The 18,047-nt window shown below is 43.2% G+C and overlaps 1 protein-coding gene across 1 annotated transcript in view; it reads left to right on the top strand.

Annotated features, from left to right (window-relative positions):
- The window catches only part of pappa2 (pappalysin 2), a 125,654-nt gene that overhangs the window by 74,038 nt on the left and 33,569 nt on the right, over positions 1 to 18,047 (top strand). The gene's annotated exons all lie outside the window — the stretch shown is intronic.

Below are 18,047 nucleotides of genomic sequence, written 5' to 3'. Positions count from 1 at the left end.
AGATGTATGCCAGTATGGATCTATTCTCTATGTTGTACTGCAGGGTCCACTTCAGCCTTAAACTGCTTAAATCCATTAAGCATTCATGGATTTAAGCATTCATTCAACATTTGTTTAGACTGTTTGCTATAACTTATGCAGGGTCAAAAACCAATTAATGAACGCTATAGTTTCTCTTGAGATTGGAATAGCATATAGCTGAAGTACTCATTCGTACTTGCAGCAAAACCTAAAAGGTGAATCTGTTCAAAGCAGATGTTTTCACTGTTTATCTTGCGGGCAGCCATCTTAATCTACTTTGTCAATTGTTGCCTGAAATTATAAAATCAACTTAACCCTAACTTTAATCCTACTGAAACTTGTGTTTAAATTTCCATTAAAGGAAAACTAGTATTTAACCCAAGCCCTATTTTCCTATTGTTACCAGTGGAACCGAGTAATGGGTAGCAGAATCTTTTAGACTGATTCTGTATCAATCAACCAATTGCTGCACACCAAGCTGCAATGTAATCCTTCAGGGGAAACATGCTCACTAAATAATGTCCTCTTAAAGAGCGCTTTCTTTTTTGGCACTAGCAGACTCACAATGTTTTGAGAAGTGTCTGAAAACACTTCCTATTATTCAAGTTCAACTTTATTGTCAAGCGTATTAGAATACAATGAAATTCTTGTGCTCTGGCTCATCCCCAGAAAAACAAAAAACAAAAAAACACTACAGACCTACATTGACTATGTACACAATGAATTCATACATTCGAGTATACGATAACACAACAATATAAGGTGCATACTGGTGCATCAGCTGTTTAGCAACCTGACTGCCTGTGGAAAGAAACTTTTACTGAGACAGTTGGTGTGTGATTTGATGCTCTGGTATTGTATTTAGACGGAAGGAGCAAAAGCAGAACATGAGCGGGGTGGCTGGTGTGCTTAATGCTGTTTTGGGCTGTCCTTTTGCAATGAGTGGTGTAAATATGATTAAGTTGTGGTAATTCCATGCCAGTTATTTTTGCTGCTGTCTGTACAGTCCTTTGAAGCAGTCTGCAGTCCAGAGCAGTCAGGTTGCCAAACCACACTGTGATACAGCCTGTCAAGACACTCTCGATGGTACTGCGATAAAAGTTCACAAGAGTTTTGGTACTCATACCCAAACTCTTGCAACGCCTCAGAAAATACAGTCTCTGCTGTGCCTTCTTGAGGATGCAATTGGTGTTGAGAGACCATGTGAGGGTGTCTGATGTGTAAACTGAGAAATCTAAAACTGTCCACAATTTCAACACGTGACCCATTGTTGGAAATAGGAATGTGATTTTTATCTGATCTTTCTAAAATCAGCAATGATTTCTTTTGTCTTACTGACATTTAGAGAGAGGTTGTTATCATGGCACCATGTCTTTCACTTCTCTCCAATAGGCCCTCTCATCACTCTAACGTATTAGTCCATTTACTGTGTTGTCATCTGCGAATTTAAAGATGCTGTTGTTGTCATATTTGGCAACACAGTTGTGTGTAAACAGACTATACAATAGGGGACTAAGACAGCAGCTCTGAGGCGCGCCGGTCATAAGAATTAATGTAGATTGAGTATGTTTTACCTATTCTCACAGTCTGGGGCCTGCCTGTCAGAAAATCAAATGGTCAGTTACAGATAAAGTTGCCCAAACCTCTGAGTTTCAATACCAGTTTGACAATTGTATTAAATGCAGAGCTGTAATCAATTAACAACATTCTGACAAAGGTATTTTTCTTTTCAAGGTGTACTAAAGCAGTACGCAGAGCAATTGAGATCGTGTCATCTACAGATCCGTTGGAACAGAAGGCAAACTGTAATGGGTCAAGGGTAACAGGAATGTTACATTTTATATATGATATAACCAAGCTTTCCAGGCACTTCACAATAACAGGTCTAAGCAACAGGTTGATAATAATTAAGGCAAGAGACAGGTGGGGTTTTTTTTAGGTACAAGCACAATGATGGTTTTCTTCAAACACAGTGGAGCCACACACAATGACAAGGACAGGTTAAAAAAGTCAGTAAAAACCTGAGCTAGCTGAGTGTAATGTGCCTTGAGGGCATGGGAAGGGGTGCCATTGGGGCCAGCAGCTTTACAAGTCTTAACCCTTTTAAAAGTTTTACTCACATCAGCCTCTGTGACCTGTAGATCGACTTCATTGGATGGACACTGTGCTGCTGTCACTGGGTCCAAGTTGTGAGCTTTAAAGCGGGCGTAAAAGTTGTTAAACTCATCTGGGAGACAGGCAGAGATGTTGATAGCTGCACTGGGTTTAGATTTATAGTCCGTAATCACCTGCAGCCCCCTCCACATGCACTGCGAATCACAGCCACTGTAGTCATTTTCCAGTTTGCCCCTATATTGTCTTTTAGTGGCTTTGATGGCTCCCCTTAAAGTCATACCTGGATTTTTGGTAGCATTCCTTGTCCCCCGATTTAAAAGCAGTGGTACACTCCCTCAAACTCAGGTGAATGTCGCTGTTAATCCAGGGCTTCTGGTTGGGTTATGAGCAAATACTCCATACTGAGATACAGTTATCCACACAGAATCTAACGTAGCCAGTGACCGATTCAGCATACTCATCCAAAATCGAGGCTGAATCCTTAAAGATTGACCAGTCTGTTGATTCAAAACATCACTGAAGTTTGAATTCGTGTTCTGTAGTCCAGCACTGTACTGTCCTCACAGTGGGCTGTGCACACTTCACTTTCTACTTAGAGGCAGGAAGCAAGAGCACTGACAGGTGGTCGGATTTCCCAAAGTGAGGTCATGGGATAGACCTGTAAGCTGTCTTGACCATGGAGTAACAGTGATCGAGAGTCTCATTCATTCATTCATTCATTCATTCAACTTTTATTTAGACTCGGAAATATATTGAGGTAGAGATCTTATTTACAATATAGCTGAGCAAAAACACAAACAACACATCCTAGGCACCAAGAAACATAGAGAGGATACTTAAAATGGCAATTAAAAAAGTACAAGTAATAAAAACCATAATTGGTAAAATACTAACATTTTAAAACCTTGAGAATAAATAAAGCAATTAAAATTTACAGCAAATGAGTCAGATAAAAACAAGAGCAGTTGGAAAGGAAATAAGATTAAATTAAAAATTTAAATTGCCCTAAGGATAGAAATGAGGTAAGCTTCAGAATGTTCTGCATGCTGTTCTAAGTTGCAGGTGTGCAGTGTGAAAACTGGATTTTCCAAGCTCAGTAAAAACAGCCGTACCTGCAATGTAATCCAATCATTTGAGTTTGTTTGATAGGGACCCGCATTAAATGACAATGAAATAATGGGGTAAAAAAAGCAGTAAGGGCCTTGTTTATCACGTCTTACAGAGAGAGAGGGCCACCCAACCTTAGCATACAGCTCATAATGATGCGTATTATAATTATCACCGGTAACAAATCTTAGTGCAGAGTGATAAACAGTATCCATGGGCTTAGAGTTGCAGCTGAAGCATGCATGTATAAAATATAGCCATAATCCAATATCGATAGAAAAGTTACCCCAATGAGCTTCCTTCTACAATGCAGAGGAAAACAAATTTTATTCCTATGAAAGAAACTTATCTTGTCCTTAATTTGCTTACCAGATTAGTTACATGATATTTAAAAGTTATCTTCTCATCATTCCAAGTTCTAAGATATTTGTATTCTGACTCTTTCAATATTTGCACCATTTTTCATAGAGATGATGAGATTATCATAATCAATATTTTTGGCTTTGGTGAAAAGCATGAATTTAGTTTTATTAGCATTAAGAACTAAATTATGTTATTGAATGCAACTCAGATCAATAAAGCAGTGCTGAATGGATTTATTTAACAGCAGAATGTACATTATTGGCATTGCAGTGCAAAAGAATATTGTCAGCATAAAGATAAATATTACACCCAGTTACAGAAGAAACTGTATTTATATACAGAGTGAACAAAACAGGTCCCAGAATTGAGCCTGCAAGTACACCTTTTGTAATACGCACATCTCAGATTTAACATTTCCAATAACGACACATTGTTGTCTGTCCATGAGGTTACTCTGAAACCATTTAGAAGCAATTTCCTCAAATCCGATACTACTACTACTACTACTACTTTCGGCTGCTCCCGTTAGGGGTCGCCACAGCGGATCATCTCTTTCCATTTCTTCCTGTCTTCTGCATCTTCCTCTGTCACACCAGCCACCTGCACGTCTTCCTCACCACATCCATAAATCTCCTCTTTGGCCTTCCTCTTTTCCTCTTCTCTGGCAGCTCCATATTCAGCATCCTTCTCCCAATATACCCAGCATCTCCCCTCCACACATGTCCAAGCCATCTCAATCTTGCCTCTCTTGCTTTGTCTCCAAACCGTCCAACTTGAGTGGTCCCTCTAATATACTCGTTCCTAATCCTGTCCTTCTTCGTCACTCCCAATGAAAATCTTAGCATCTTCAACTCTGGCACCTCCAGCTCCGCCTCCTGTCTTTTCATCAGTGCCGCTGTCTCCAAAGCATATAACATAGCTGGTCTCACAAACATCTTGTAAACCTTCCCTTTAACTCTTGCTGGTACCCTTCTGTTGCAAGTCACTCCTGTCACTCTTCTCCACCCACTCCACCCTGCCTGCACTCTCTTCTTCGCCTCTCTTCTGCACTCCCCGTTACTTTGGACAGTTGACCCCAAGTATTTAAACTCATATGCCTTCATCACCTCTACTCCTTGCATCCTCACCATTCCGCTGTCCTCCCTCTCATTCATGCTTAGGTATTCCGTCTTGCTCCTACTGACTTTCATTCCTCTTCTCTCCAATGTGTACCTGCACCTCTCTAGGCTCTCCCCTCAACCTGCACCCGATAGCTGTGCAGGTTGAGGAGATACTGGAAATCCAATACTATAAAGCCTTTTTAAAAGCAATGCATGATCAACTTATCGAATGCCTCTAAAAGGTCAATAAAAAGAGCTGCACATTGTTTCTTTCTATCATGCCAAAATAAAGTCATTTGAAACAACAGTGGCAGCAGTAACAGTGATGTGCTTTTCTCTAAAACCCAGTTGGTGTATGCTTAGACTAGAATGTGCTGAGGGAAATGATTTAAGTTGGTTACTAGGGATTCTAGAATTTTTGCTAGGCAAGATAGTCTATAGATAGGCATATAATTGTTAAAGTCAGTTGTTCCACTGCCTTTATGTAAAAGAATTACATAAACAGCCTTACAGACCTTAGGAACTGTACCAGTTGAAACTTAAAGGTTAAAAATATATGTTATGTGGCTAACTACAATTGGAGTGGTAAGCTTTAAAAAGTATTGGTCAAGTTTATACTCACCAACCGATATCTTTGTCTACAACTAGTAATGCATTGGCCACATCACCAGGAGAGAACAGCTGTAGCGAAAAACGAGGCCTTGGCATTTCCTGGGTGTCAGGATCAGTACCAGACAGAGGGGGGCCCTGTATAAGTTTCATCAAATAGGTTATCAGCAGATGCAAAATGCTTATTAAAAGCTAATCAAATCTCTTTATGGCCTGAAAATGAACACTCATCAGCTGTGGCAAGAGTAGGAAAGGAAGGGGAAGACTTATGGTTAAGAGATTTTGCTGCCTTCCAAAATTTTGCTGGATTTGACACTTTGGGAATTAAATACAAATAGATTTAGCCTTATTGCAGATGTGCATTTGTTTCTAAGCTGCCTAAAGGCAAGCCAGTGACCAGGGTCCCCAGTACACCTGGCGAGAGCCCAGGATTTATTTATCTCTTTAAGTAAGGACAAGATTTCTGCTGAGAACAAGGGACTTGACCTATTCTGTATTTTATATTTTTAAAAGGTGCATGCTTATCAACTACTGAGTTAAGACTTAAAAAAATGGTCAACAGCTAATTCAATAACTGGGATTTTAGCAGTATCATGAATATCACTTTTCAAAAGATCATTCAAGAAGGCATGTTCATCAAAAGTTTTAAAATTCCATCTAATCACCATACACAGACACAGTTTTATTCATCCTGGTACATCTAGCACAAACTATTGGACATTGATCACCAAAACCAAGCTCAAATACTCCTGAGTCCGTATTTTTTTTTTCTTTCAATTTTCTATTTGTTATAATTAAGTCAGTCAGAGATGACTTGGGGGAGGGGTCTTTTAAGTTTGGCCTGGTAAGGTCATATAATTACCTGTGAATGACTGCAAACCTCTTTTAAATAATCAAAGGCAGAACTCAACCAGTTTGTTAAAATCACCTAGTATCATCAACTCTGAATTTTTATATGGCGCTTAAAGATAAGCTATCTTGTCAATAGCTGAGGAGGAAGCAGAAGGTGGTCTGTACATGCTGACCACAATAGCAGAATTATTTTTTGCAATCCACACTTTCACAGCCAAAAACTCAAAACTATTTTCTATTGTGACTCCATTAACAACAGTACAGGTAAAACAAGCTCTTGTATAATTGACCACACCTCCTCCTCTTGAATTTCTGTCAGTTCTAAAGTTAATCATCCAAGGCTACCTCAGAATCGCTCACAGTGCATCTTAAGTTTTTGATTATACCACAGTGTCAAGGATCCGTTTGTGTTACCAAGATTATCAGTTGATTCAATTTGTCATACTAATTACTCATAATATTCAAATGAATAAAACCTAAACCCTTTTTATTCTGAAAGCCTAAAAGGCTAAGGATAGAGAGTAGGTTAGACTCTTGACGTCGGTGGTGTTTCCAGTTGTATCCGAGTCTTAACTAGATTGTTCATGTTTCTGTGTACATGCGCATTCCATTTAACAGATCTACAAGTAATAATTACAGAAATTTTAGTGATAATAGGAATAGCTGGGATACTAGAAACATTGTCAGACAAGCACAACTAGAATTAAAAGATGCAGCAGGAAGATTCAGTGCTTTGGGATATGAAGATGGCACCACAGATGGCAGCCTTAGTTCTGCACTCTCTAGTACTTTTTCTAGTTCATCTTCTGATTTTATTTGTTTAGTTTCCAGCTCTCACTCTCTGATCACATTCAGCAGGGAAGAACTTTTAAACCTCCGATTAGCCATTAGTCAAACTTTTTTTTATTGTTTTTCGTTGAACCAAGCTTTTAGTTGGAGGAGCAGCAGCTCTGTATGGGCTTTGTCGGAGCTGATGACGGGGGAAGCAAGCCGAATCGCTCATTACACTGTGACAGTGGGGATTTTGAACTGTGCTCCCGTCAATCCACCTGGTGAATGTCCACTCTCTGACCAACAAGATGGATGAACTGCTGCTCCTCAACAGAACAAACATGGACTTTTCCAGATCTGCCGCCCTGTGCCTCACTGAAACCTGGCTTGGTGAGCATATTCCAGAAAGCTTACTCCATCTGCCGCACTTCCAACTGTGACACAGAGCTAACGGGCGGGCAGAATCTGCTTCTATATAAATGAAGGTTGGTGTACAGATGTCACAGTGTTGAAGAAATCACGCAGTCCTCACTTAGAGACCATTTTCATTGACTGTAAAGCATTTCATTCACTGCGGGAGTTTTCATCATTTTATTCTGGCTGTTGTCTATAATCCACCCAGGCTTGTGTCAGTGAGGCGTTACAACACCTGGCTGACCAGATAATAAACATGGAGCAAAGACATCCAGACTCCCTTCTCATTATCCTTGGGGGTTTTAACAGAGCAAACCTCAGCCACAAACTGCCGAAATACAGACAGTACATTAATTGTCTCATAAGGGACAAAAACACACTGGATCATTGCTACACAATAAATTCATTAATAATTAATTGATAATAAAATAATAAAAAATAAAATAATACAATTAATAATTAAAGGACGCCTATCGCTCTGTCCCCTATGTTGCCTTGGCACTTTCTGATCACTGTCTGGTTCATCTTCTCCCAACCTACAGGCAGAAATTAAAATCTTCAAAGCCTGTGGTTTAAACTATGAGGAGATGAACCAACAAGTCAAAACTGGAGCTTTAGGCTTGCTTTACTGCTCTGATTGAAGTGTTTTTCAGGCTGCTTCTACAGACCTGAACGAACATACTGACATCTTACATCAACCTTTGTGAGGACATGTGTGTGCCCATCGATACTTTCCGCAACTTCAATTCAACTAGCCATGGTTCACAGCAATTTGAGGCAGCTTTGTCAGGCCAAAGAAGAAGCCTCCAGTAGTGGAGACAGGATCCTGTACAATCAAGCCAGAAACACACTGACCAAGGAGATCAGAGTAGCTAGAAGGGGAACACTGAAAAGCTGAAAAACAGGTTTTCAGCTAATGAACCTGCGTCTATGTGGAGAGGTCTGCAGGACATCACCAGCTACAGGAGACCCCCCCCCCCACACACACACACACACACTGCAGAGAACCATCAACTGGCTGACGACTTGAACATATTTTATTGCAGGTTTGATAAGCCCACTCACTCCACTCACCCTCTCCCTCCACATCACACAACCAACTGCACCCCCCCCCACCTGCACTCACAATCTGTGAAGAGGATGTGTGTCAGCTCTTCCAGAGGCAAACAATCAGGAAGGCTCCAGGCCCAGATGGTGTGTCTCCCTCCTGCATGAAAGTCTATGCTGACCAGCTGACCCCCATCTTCACACTGATCTTTAACAGATCACTGGAGCTGTGTGAAGTCCCTGTTTGCTTAAAAAGCTCCACTATCATCCCGGTCTGCAAGAAACCCTGTACTCAGGATTAAATGACTACAGGCCCACCGCCCTGATGTCTGTGGTCATGAAATCCTTTGAGAGACTGGGATGGGCCCACCTTAAGGAAATCACAGGCCCCCTACTGGACCCCCTGCAGTTTGCCTACTGGGAAAACAGGTCAGTGGATGATGCAGTCATCATGGGACTGCACTACATCTTGCAACACCTCGACTCCCCAGGGACATACACAAGGGTCCTGTTTGTGGACTTCAGCTCAGCGTTCAACACCATTGTCCTAGACATCCTCCACTCCAAACTCATCCAGCTCACTGTACCAGCCCCCACCTGTTAGAGGATTAAAAACTTCTTGACAGACAGGAGACAGCAGGTGAGGCTGAGGAAAATCCCATCCAGCACCCAGACAGTCAGCACTGGTGCCCCCCAGGGATATGTGCTCTCCCCTCTGCTTTTCTCCCTCTACACAAATGACTGCAACTAAGGAGACCCGCCTGTTAAACTGCTGAAGTTTGCAGACAGCACAACGATCATCGGCCTCATCCGGGACAGTGACGAGTCTGCATAGAGACAGGAGGTTGAACAGCTGGCCCTCTGGTGTAGTCATAACAACCTGGGGTTGAACACGCGCATAACTTTGGAGATGACAGTGGACTTCAGAAGGAGCCCCTCAACATTGCCCCCCTCACCATACTCAACAGCACTGTGTCTGCTGTGGAAACCTTCAGGTTTCTAGGATCCACAATCTCCCAGAACCTAAAGTGGGCATCAAGCACTAACACAATCATCAAAAAAACCCAGCAGAGGATGTACTTTCTCTGTCAGCTCAAGAAGTTCAACCTGCCTCAGGAACTGCTGATTCAGTTCTTCTCTGCAATAATCCAGTCTGTTCTCTGCATATCCATAACTGTCTGGTTTGGATCGGCCACCAAACAGGACAGAAACAGACTACAATGGACAGTCAGGACTTCAGAGAAAATCATTGATGCCAACCTGCCCTCCATTCAGGATTTATATAGTATCTCCAGAGTCAGGAAATGGGCAGACAACATCACAGCAGACCCATCATACCCCAGTCACAATATTTTCCAACTCCTCCCCTCTGGTAGGCGCTACAGAGCTCTGTATGCCAAAACAGCAAGAAACAGGAACAGTTTCTTTCTGCAGGCTGTCACTTTGATGAACCCTAAACATTATCGTAGTAAATCTAAGAATGCTGTATATTATGTATATTGTACATACACATGCATATTCTGTCATGTCCACCTACCTAATGTATATTAGTAACCTGCTAACATATTTAATCCAGCATCTTTGCACTCTGCACCATTGCACTATTGCCTTCCTGTTTCACCTGTATATAGTCATTCCTTGTATATATTCCTGAGGATTGTTGTGCTGTTATTCTATGTAAGAATGTTGAAAGCCACTAAACTGGAGTCAAATTCAATGTATGTGCAAAATACATGGCCAAATAAAGATGATTATGATTCTAATTCTGATGAGGATGAGGAAACCTTGCAGGAGAGTAAGGTCAGTGCAATATTCCTTGATAAAAGTTGTGAGCCTATGTAATTAGGGGGGAGTCCATCACACTTTAAAAGTTCAGGGCGGTTCAGAAAATATGTGAAATTGTCCACAAAGGGGATTCCCCTGGTCCTACAATAACCCTTGAGCCAGATGTGTAGTAGATGGCTGAATTTGACATCACCACAGTTTGGAGGGGGGTGCAATGGGCGAAAGATGACACATTGTTTACCGGTGTTGAGCAGATCGTCAATGAGGCTCATAAAGTCCACTTTGAGTCTTTCTGATTGCTTGACTATTGACTATTGACTTTGGTTGGGCAAGTGACATGTTAGTAAGATTTTGGTAGGACAGATTTCAGGTTGTTAAAGTCTCCTGCCACAATTGAAATGGCCTCAGGGTGCAAGTTCTCCTCTCTGCGAATGGCTCTATACAGTTCGTCCAGTTGCTGCTGCGGCAGTAGCTTGCGGTGGTATGTAGACAGCAGTTAAAAACCTGCAGGGGAATTCCTGTGGGAGATAAAGTGGTCTGCACCTTATTGTTAGTTGTTCCAACACTGGTGAAATGGACTGAGAGACTAATTACATGTCAGTGCACCATGAATTGTTAATAAAAGAGCATACACCATCTCCCTTTACCTTGCCAGTAGTCATGGAATGGTCTATACAGTAGACAGAAAAACCCTCCGGTTGTATAGCCCTATCAGGTGTATTAGGGCCCAGCCAAGTCTCAGTAAACCAGAACACACAACATTCCTTAGAGAGCTTATTCAGCGATGAAGTTTGTCCAGCTTGTTGTCGAGGGATTGGACGTTAGACAGCGGTATTTTGGGAGTCGGGGGCCGGGTAGAACGCCATCATAGCCTCACCAGCTGCGCCTCATCTATCAATCGTTACTATGGGCAAATTTGTGGATACACACATGGGATTTTTTAGCCCTGAAGTTTGTCTTAGAGACCAGTGTAGAACCAGGGTAACCCCTGAATTTAGACACCTATTGGCTAACACTGATTTCTTTGCAGGCCTGGGCGATTGCTCATTGCAAGAGGTAGACAATGGATGTTAGGAGGAAGGAATTACAAATAACCATCATGCTTTGCTGCGGACTGTACACACAAATTTACCCATAGTAACGATTGATACATGAGGCCCCAGGGCACCACCTCGTTTACCTTGCCTCCGGCAGCGTTGTCTGCAGCCATTACTCCATAGTGGTACCTGTTTGTTATAGGTAATCTTCAATCTTTGAACTTTGTTCACACTGAAGCCTCCGATTCTGTAGCCTTGGGGCTGTGTGTGGGTTGTTTCTAGCTTGTGGGTAAGCTAACCAAACAATTATGTCAACTTTGCCCTGTGACGATTGTGTGCTACTAAAGAACGCAAATAGAAAGATCACTGACCTTGAAGAGGATATTCTATGGCTTTCTGATGAACTCTACAAAAAAGACTCCCTTTTTACTAGCTTCTTGGACGTGGCTTCTGGCTAGTCCAAATGGATTGCCACTCTCAGTGCAACCATCCAGGACACAGTTCTCTGGGACCCCTCCACTTGTCCATGGCTTTCCTTCTGCTTGACACCAAACCACCAGTAGTCCTGGGCCGACGTGGTGGTGCGTAGTCACAAGAGAGGCTCAGGCTGGGCTGCCTCCCCCCCTCGCCTAGGGCTGCCTCCCCCCCTCGCCTAGGCCTCTTCAACCACTATGCGACCCTGTCTGACGACACTTCAGTCCACCCAGCTGATGTTCCTGCAGCTCCAATGCATTGTGATTGGTGGCTAGTGGTGTTCAGGTGGCTTGCCGTCCCACTGTGAATCCAAGCAACAGCCCTCATCTCTGGTAATGACCTCTTTCCATCATAAGATTCCAAAAGAGGCCGTGATAAGATGCTCTCAAAGTCTTCTGTGCCCTGAGCCGGCAGAGAAATCCATTATCAGAGCTGATGTTGCTGCCTCGTCACACTTGTTTGCTTGGACACCACGTCCCCAGTCGACGATTTCTACACACAGTGAGGATCATGTACACCCACAGCCGACATCACCTCGCAAGCTACATTAATAGTTGGGGATTTCATAATCAGGAACATCCGTTTTCTCAGTGCAGCCACTCTCTGTTTCCCTGGAGTCAGAGTCCCTGATATGCTGAATAAACTCCCGGAGTTGATCCGCTCAGTCTTGTCGTCCACAAATCAAGTGATCGTTCATGTGGTGACAAACGATGCAGGTCGTCAGAAGTCTGAACTAACCAAAGGATATTATTGACCTTTTCATCTTTTTAAGTACATACGGAAAGTTTTTTTTTTTATTATCTCAGGCCCTATTCCGACACTGGCCCGTGGAGTGTGTCATTTCAGCAGAATCCTCAGCCTGCACACATGGCTAATCTCCGCCTTCAGAGCTCACAATATTGGTTTTATTGATCATTTTAATCTGTTTTGGGATCATCTCTCCTTCTTCAGAATGGAGTTCACCCAATCAGGCTGGGTAGCCGGATGCTAGCGGCTAACCTGCAGCACGCAGTACAGTCCTCTCCATGTGTCTGCTAGAGTCACCCCCCTTCTCAAGAAACCATCACTTAAACCCTCTGACATCAAAAACTACAGACCAGTTTCCCTTCTACCCTTTCTATCCAAAACTTTCAAATGTGATGTCTTTAACCAACTTTCTTTGTACCTCCACCAGAACAACCTCCGGGACCCCAACCAGTCTGGGTTCAGAGTGGGTCACACAACAGAGACGGCCCTCCTTGCAGTGACAGAATCGCTGCACTCTGCGAGAGCAAACTCTCTCTCCTCTGTCCTGATATTCCTGGACCTGTCAGCTGCGTTCGACACAGTGAACCACCAGATCCTCCTCTCTACCCTTGAGGGGCTGGGTGTCACAGGCTCTGCACTCTCAATGTTTGCAACCTACCTGACGGGTTGCTCCTGCCAGGTGACATGGAGGGGATCTGTGTCGGAGCCTCGCAGACTGACTACAGGCGTTCCACAGGGTTCGGTACTAGATCCTCTCCTTTTCTCCCTGTACAAGACATCCCTGGGTTCTGTTATTCGCTCGCATGACTTCTCTTACCATTGTTATGCCGATGACACCCAGCTGATCTTGTCCTTTCCTCCCTCTGACACACAAGAAGAGACGCGCATTTCTGCGTGCTTGACTGACATCTCGGAGTGAATGGCGACACACCACCTGAAGCTCAATCTGGACAAGACAGAGCTGATGTTCCTCCCGGGGAAAGGTTGTCTGCACCGAGACCTGGCCATCACCATTGACTACACCGTGGTGATGTCAACTCGGACTGTGAGGAATCTGGGTATGATCCTGGACGACCAACTGTCGTTTGCTGAAAACGTTGCATCGGTTGCTCGCTCCTGCAGATTTCTCCTCTGTAACATCAGGAGGATTCGCCCATTGCTCATCGACGAGATGGCACAGGTGCTCATCCAGTCTCTGGTCATCTCCAGGCTGGACTACGGCAACTCCCTTCTTGCTGGCACCCCAGCGTCGGCCATCAGACCTCTGGAGCTTGTTCAGAAAGCTTCAGCTCGTCTGGTGTTCAACCACCCTAAGTTCTCCCACACAACTCCCCTTCTCATGTCCCCACACTGGCTCCCAGTAGCTGCTCGCATCCAGTTTAAGACTCTGGTGCTAGCCTACAGGGCAGTGAAAGGAACAGCTCCTTCCTATCCCATGCCATGGTCAAGCCCTACATCCCCGCCCGACCACTTCGCTCTGCTGCCTCGAGATGCCTGGTTGCCTCGTCGCTCAGAGACCCTTGCTGCCGATCGACCCGGTCACAGCTCTTTTCTGTCCTGGCCCCACAGTGGTGGAATGAACTCCCCACTGATGTCAGGACAGCGGAGTCGCTGCCCATCTTTCCGCGCAGGTTGAAAACTCACCTCTTTTAAGAACTACTACCCTGTTACTTGTTCTTAGCATTTATTGTATTCACTCATAAAAAAAATCTCTTTCTTGCACTTTTACTTTAGCCCTGGTTTTGCTCTTAGATGTTTGTTTAGATGCACTTATGACCTCTGATGACTTGTAGTTCTCCTGATTTCCTACGTTAAATGCACTTATTGTAAGTCGCTTTGGATAAAAGCGTCGGCTAAATGACTGTAATGTAATGTAATGTAATGCGTTTGACTGTTTACCTCCCACTCTTCTCTCCTGGAGCCTCCGCTTCCGCCTGTGGTGGCACTCAACGGTACTGTTCTGCCCGCGGTCTCCCTCCGCTAGCCTCATCTGTCCTCGGCCCTCTCGCTGGGAGTTTTCCCCATACAGACTATTAGGCACCGTGCTTCTCATCCACATGACGTATCTAATGGTAGAAACAACAACAACCGAATATCTGGTGCAAATATTTGCAATTTGCGTCCTATTTATTGTACTCCTGTTGGTTTTAATTTTGCTTTGACACCAAACAATTTTGGCCTCTTGAATGTGAGAGCTGTGGATAATAAATCCTTTATCATTAATGAGTTTATTGTTTCTAATAATCTGGACTTTTTATGATTATTGAGACACGGCTGTCCCTAGGGGATACTGTTCCCCTGATTGAGGCTAGCCCCGCTGATTTTGCATATTTTCACATTCCTAGGCCCTCTGTTAGAGGGGGTGGCCAAGCTGTTTTTTATAAGTTAGGTAAGTGCCATCCTGTTACTTTTGGTAATTTTATCTCATTAGAGATTTTGTTTTTTAATCACTTTTCCCTCCCCCTTTACTCTGCATCTTAATTCATAGGCCCCCTAATTCAGTTAGTTTTATTTCTGACCTTTTATCTACTGTCATGCTAAAATGTGACTGGGTGCTTATTCTTGGCGATTTTAATATTCATGTGTGCTGTACTTCCCATTCCCTCACCTCACATTTTTTAGAGCTTATAGACTCTTTTAACCTCATTCAATCTGTTAAAGGGGCAACACATTCCAAAGGCCACATCTTAGACCTTGTACACTCATCTGGTTTCTCTCTCAAATGTCTTAATTTGGTGGATATGCCTGTATCTGACCAAAAAGCTGTCATTTTCAAAGTCCCACTACAACTCGCTACTCTTAGTCACTATCCTAAAACACGCTCTCGCATTCTCAACACTTGGCTCTAAAGTTAAGTTATGTGATGCTTTTAATTCATCATCCTTTAATCCCTCTTTATCCCCCCCTCAATCCAAATCTACTACTACTTTCGGCTGCTCCCGTTAGGGGTCACCACAGCGGATCATCCGTTTCCATTTCTTCCTGTCTTCTGCGTCTTCCTCTGTCACACCAGCCACCTGCATGTCTTCCCTCACCACATCCATAAACCTCCTCTTTGGCCTTCCTCTTCTCCTCTTCCCTGGCAGCTCCATATTCAGCATCCTTCTCCCAAATATACTCAGCATCTCTCCTCCACACATGTCCAAGCCATCTCAATCTTACCTCTCTTGCTTTGTCTCCAAACCGTCCAACCTGAGCGGTCCCTCTAATATAATCGTTCCTAATCCTGTCCTTCTTCGTTACTCCCAGTGAAAATCTTAGCATCTTCAACTCTGCCACCTCCAGCTCCGCCTCCTGTCTTTTCGTCAGTGCCACTGTCTCCAAACCATATAACATAGCTGGTCTCACAACCATCTTGTAAACTTTCCCTTTATCTCTTGCTGATACCCTTCTGTCGCAAATGACTCCTGACACACTTCTCCACCCACTCCAATCTGCCTGCACTCTCTTTTTCACCTCTCTACTGCACTCCCCGTTACTTTGGACAGTTGACCCCAAGTATTTAAACTCAAATGCCTTTGTCACCTCCACTCCTTGCATCCTGACCATTCCACTGTCCTCTCTCTCATTCACGCATAGGTATTCCGTCTTGCTCCTACTGACTTTCATTCCTCTTCTCTCCAGTGCATACCTCCACCTCTCCAGGCTCTCCTCAACCTGCACCCTACTCTCACTACAGATCACTATGTCATCCGCGAACATCATCGTCCATGGAGACTCCTGCCTGATCTCATCCGTCAACCTGTCCATCACCATTGCAAACAAGAAAGGGCTAAGAGCCGATCCTTGATGTAATCCCACCTCCACCTCAATCCTCAATCAATCCAAATGTACTGTTAAATTCATTCAATAATCAGTGCCTATCCATCCTTGACCAATTTGCACCGTTTAAAACTAGGAAACAAAAATCTAATAACCTCCCCTGGCTCATACCCTCATACCCTTAGAAGACTGTAGAAAACCAGAACAACAATGGAAGGTCAACAAGTCCAAATTAGCACATAACACCCTTAAAAACCAAATGTTAATTAACCAGAAGGTAGTAAAGGATGCGAGATCAACGTACTTCTCTGAACTAATTTCAAGAATTAACCATGATCCTAAGGTTCCCTTCAGGGTAATTGATTCTGTTATTAATGGTCCCTCCACTTCTTTTTGAACCTGATGTTGAGTTGTCTGAAAAATGTCTCACTCATTTTGTAAATAAGATGGAGAATACTAGGTCCCAAATCCAGCCAGGCTCTTGCATTCATTCCATTCCCCATGTTAATTCTGCCTCTTTCACCCAGTTTCAACCAATTACACTTTCAGTGTGTTGGAGAGTACAGTTTCCAATATGAACTCCTCCTCCTTTATCCTAGACATCATTCCCACTAAGCTGCTCAAGGAGGTATTTTCAACTATTGGCCCAGTTATTCTGCAAATTCCTAATAATTCTCTGGCCTCTGGTTCTTTTCCAGACAGTTTTAAGCATGCCATTGTTCACTCATTGCTGAAGAAACCTTATTTAGATACCCTGTCTTTAAGTAACCACAGACCAATACCCAAATTGTCTTTTCTATCTAAGGTTCTGGAGAGGGTAATTTCTTCTCAGTTGATTTCTTTTGTGAACACTAATACTACTGTTTTCGATAGTTTTCAGTCTGGTTTTAGAGCACTTCATAGTACTGAGACAGCTCTAGTTAAGGTCACTAATGACCTACTGCTGACTGCAGACAGGTGACTGCTCAATTTTAGTTCTTTTAGGTTTAAGTGCTGCCTTGCACACGGTCGATCACAAAATCCTCTTACATCGCTTAGACACTTGGGTTGGCATCAAGGGCTCGGCTCTTAGCTTATTACGCTCTTAACTCACCAATAGAACTTTTTCTGTTGTTCTGGGTAACTCTTCCTCCTCGGTGGCGCAGTTGAGTTGTGGTGTCCCTCAAGGCTCAGTTGTTGGCCACCTTTTCTTTTCTATATACATGGTTCCCCTTGGCCATGTCATTCAAAATCATGATGTGTTTTACCATTTTTATGCTGACGACACTCAGTTATACATGCCACTAGAACCCATAGATCCTATCGCCCTAGCAAATCTCACAATTTGCCTCTCTGACATTAAATCCTGGATGTCCGAAAATTTTCTCATATTTAACAATAAGTCTGAGGTCATTTTGTTCGGTCCTGAAAATTCCATCAACCCTTTTGTTGCTAACCTTGGTAGTCTGTCAGGTAGTCTTAAGCAAGCTGTTAAGAATCTTGGTGTAATAGTCGATGCTAACCTCAGTTTTGATAATCAAATCAAACATGTTCAGTCATGCTTTTTCCAGCTCAAGCTAATCTCCAAAATTAGGTAATTTTTATCAACTGCCGATCTGCAAAAAGTTGTGCATGCTTTTATCTATTCTCAGCTTGAATATTGTAATGCACTTTATTCTGGTATCAGCAAGGGTTCCCTCCACCGTCTGCAGTTGGTACAAAACTCCACTGCTCGGCTCATTACTGGGAAAAGAAGGCATGACCATATCACTCCTGTGCTTCCCTCCCTACACTGGCTCCCTATTACATTTTGAATTGATTTTAAAATTGTACTGCTCACTTTTAAGGCTTTAAATTGTCTTGC

Source organism: Lampris incognitus, chromosome 14, assembly GCF_029633865.1.
Source record: "Lampris incognitus isolate fLamInc1 chromosome 14, fLamInc1.hap2, whole genome shotgun sequence".
NCBI classification, from domain to species: Eukaryota; Metazoa; Chordata; class Actinopteri; order Lampriformes; family Lampridae; genus Lampris; species Lampris incognitus.
Note: the sequence above shows the minus strand (reverse complement) of the source record. Positions and strands in the feature narration are given on the sequence as shown.